Source organism: Rattus norvegicus, chromosome 14 (assembly GCF_036323735.1).
Source record: "Rattus norvegicus strain BN/NHsdMcwi chromosome 14, GRCr8, whole genome shotgun sequence".
In the NCBI taxonomy this organism is placed as follows: domain Eukaryota; kingdom Metazoa; phylum Chordata; class Mammalia; order Rodentia; family Muridae; genus Rattus; species Rattus norvegicus.
In genome coordinates, this window is record NC_086032.1 from 81497980 (window position 1) to 81501844 (window position 3865).

A 3865-nucleotide genomic window follows, 5' to 3' on the forward strand; every position below is an offset into this window, starting at 1 on the left:
GAGGAGGTGCTGCTAGGAGCCAGGGCTGGGATGCCTTTGCCTGGTTATCAAGGTTGTGTGCTGACCAGGTTCCAAAGAAGGCCTCACTGACTCCTAGCAGGCTTTCCTGTGTGATGGCCACTTGGCGTCTCCAGATGCCAGTCCAGAGCTGGCTCGAGTTCCAAGTCCCTGCCAAGAGAGCAAACGATCCCATTCCAAAGGCAGGAAACAGCTGATCAGTTGGGAACACTCCAGGCAGGGTCAGTAGCAGTTCTAGGGGAAGACAAAGGGAGAAGCCCCTGCTAGCTCTGCCCTCTCTAGCCAGGTCCCCAGGTCCCAGAAGGACAGCCATTTGCCTGGGCATCAGGAGAGTCTCCTGCGGATGAAGAGAAGTCCCTGGTGCAGCCAAGGCTAAGCCTGCACACATCTTGCAAGGTAAGCAGTCCTGGCTGGCCGGCAGCCTCTTAGTCCCAGAACCTGGCAGGCCTGACCATGCTACGGAAGACTAGCTTTGCACAGAGACTTAGATTTGGGCTTACAGTGGCTCATGACATCTACAGCTTTCTTGAAACTAAGACGTAGGCACTTCCGAGGGCCCTAGGCTTCACTTCCCCACTCTCAGGACACCCAGTGGTCTCTGAGGTCAATGCCAACACCACCCATTCGATTGATGCTGTAGGGCCCAGAGGGTTGGGCAGCCGAACTCTTCTCCCTGCCCCGCATGCTCCGAAGGAGGGATTTCCAGGCTGCCGGGGTCTGACAGTGGTGAAAGGAGGCAGAGTGTCTACTGGTTGACTATCTCCCAGTGTGGGGCAGTAACAACACAAATGTCGTTTAATTTACATGACAAAGCGCTGCCATTATTGCAAGCTGACAGAATAAAGCTCGGGGCAATTTCTGAAAATTATTTAAACAATGTAATGAGTTAAATGTCAGCGCTGGCTAATTATGTTTATGCTAATTGTTAATTAGCCCTATAATGGAGACAGTCTTAATTAACAATAGTTATGAGAGTGGGAGGTGGGCTCCTTGGGGTGGCACCAAGCCCATTCCTTCTGACAGACTGGATAGGGTTGGGGGAGTTCCCACAGGCAGGTGTCGGGCAGAGCCCACTACACCCACTTCCTCCAGCAGGAAGTCCCCCACAGTACCCTGAGATTTCATAAGCACTGTCCCATCTACCCTGCTGCTTCCCCTCTCCCCACTACCACAGGATAGGGTACAAGGGAACCCGCCACATGGTTGGTAGACTCTGTAGGAGCTCTTCTGGAAACTAGAATCAAGACCCTCCTCACAGGAGCTCTGGGCAGGGGGGCGGGCACAATACATTGTTCCCTACAATGAGAGGGGCTGCTTAGTTCCATGTCAGAGACAGGAGACAGCCAGCCAGCTGGGGGCAATCATCCAGGCTGGTGACAGGGTCAGTGGTAGCACCCTCCAAAATCTGCCGGGAGCCCCTGTCATTACTGAGGCCAAGCCTGACCCTGCTGCTGTCAGGATTGCTACAGAACCTGTCACTGTGAGTATCTACACACTTGGGGCAGTACCAGGAAGGAGAGGAGAGAAGGGACCCCAATGTGGCCTGAGGTCCTGGCCTTGCTCCAGTGGCAAAGTTTTTGATACGGACGGAAGCAGAGAGCAGAAGGGACCCTGAAAACTGGGATCAGGAGGTCAGGAAAGGTTCAGAAGGACCTGGCACGCTCAGAAAGCAGTACAGAGAAATGCTCAGCTGAGTGGAAGGGAAGACTGGTGGGCGGGACTGAGGAGAGGCCCGTGGCCTTAGCCTGATACCCATCACCACCCTGTTTCAGCACCTTCCCTGTCACACTGAAAGGTGCATCTGAACAGTTTGGAAGCATCGGCCTGGGAGGGGTAACATACACAGGTCAGAGGGTGCGTACACCAGGCCGTACTTCTGAGATCCTCTCCAATCCTGCCCTGGAAGAGGGTCAGGTTCTGCAGGTCACTGAGGGTTAAGACGAGAGTCAAGCCAAAGGCTCTGAGCGCCTGGCCACATCATTCTGTGACTGTTCTTGGTCTCCGAGGCCATCAAAGTCTCCCAGAAGAAGGGCATCTGTCTTCTCTGTTCCTGATGCCACTGCGCATTGTCCTACTGGTGCCCTCTGAGCACAGGGACCCTTTTCAGACTATAATCATCCAAGCCTCTGCCATGACATCTGCAGGGGGCTCTGTTGGGGATGAAGGAGCCTCCTAAGGCCCTTGCCCCAGACCAAGTCCCACCTTCTCTCACAAATAACAGTGTCCCCATGTCCTGAGACCTCCACTATGTCAACTGATCCCTGAGAGTATGCGTGTGGCTGGCCTTCACAGACCAGCATGGTAATGGTCAGGAGCTGAGTGAACATGAGATCCTAAGTGTTTACAGAACAGTGAGGGCTCAGCACTGCTAGCAGCACTGTCTCCCTGTGAGTGCGAGTGTCTCGTTTTACTGTTAAGGGTGTCTCCTCCACAGCCATAGGCCTGGAAGTCTTTGCTTCTGCACAGCAAAGCAGTGGGTAAGCTGCCTCTCCTCCACGCCTCTCAGTCCAGTACCAGCACCATGGACCTCGTGCGTAGCACACACAGCCACGGGCCCAGTTCAAGTCTCACACATGCCCAGCATCAAGAACACACAAACATTGTGCCCTGTAGAGGCTCACTCACCCTGCCTATCACAGCCCCACCAGGGCTCTGTAGTCCCTGGACCAGAACCATATTAGATAAGGTGCTACCTCCTTGGGACTGTGCAGGTGGAAGAACACCCACCCCTGTGCTTCTGAGTATCCAACCCCAATCTCAGGTCAGGCTCACTGCTTCCACATACCGCAGGATGAGTGACAGGGGCAGGGAGACGCATCAGGGAAGAAAATGCAAGACAGGTTACTGGAAGGATTTCACCGCGGGAAAGAGAAAGCCTCTGCCTCTCTATAAAAATCTGCAGGGATGGGTGTGATGCTGGAGGCATTGTGGAGAAGGCAGAAGGGCGGCAGGGAACGGTATTTGGGCAGCGATTAGGGGCTAGAAACGGCAAGGAAACTTCTGCAGCCTCCTGAACAGCCTGGCTGGCACTTTCCAACATTCCGTGCCCAGCGTCAAACTCACTATGAGCAAGACCCGGTTTTCTCTTCCTCCCTGGGAGCTAGAAACTTCCACACAGCCTTGAGACGCATGGAGGGGTGCGCCATATACATAGAGGAAGAGCCACCCGTGCATGAGGTGACATGTCCAGATTTGCTCACAGGCTGATCCGCTGGCCTCTTGGCACCCTACACGAATGAACAGGGATATTCCTTATAATTCAGTGGCTGTCACAATGTCTGGTCTATGGGAAACCGTGTCAAAGACCGAGGTCCATAGTGATGGAGTGTGGCCCTGTCTCAAGGAATCTACAAGAGCGGGGAGCCCAGAGGGGAGCCCATGCTGCCTCACTGCTGATTTTGCAACAGCAGCAAGAACACAGAAGAAAGCAGGAGGCAGACTTCCACATGTGGGGCGAGGCAGGGAGGGGCTGAGCTGGCTGCAGCTGAGGCTAGTGAAGAGCTGCGGAATGGGTTTGAGTCGGTGAGATGAGTTCCGGGATAGGGAAAAGTAGACCTTGGCAAGCCCCACTGTGTCCCAAAGCCATAGGTCTGCAGAAGACTGCAGCAGGGACCAGAGAAAGCGTGATCCTTGAGAGATGGCAACAGCACACTGACCCTCCACCCCCTCTACACACGCAGGGCGCACCTGTGAAATGTGCATGCTATGTGTAGACATACACATGTATGCTATGTGTAGACATGTGTAGGGCCTGGGGAACAATCTCAAGTGTTATTCTCAAAGACACCATCCACCTCTACCGTGACAGGGTCTCTTACTGTCTGGAGCTTGATAGCTGGGTTAGGCT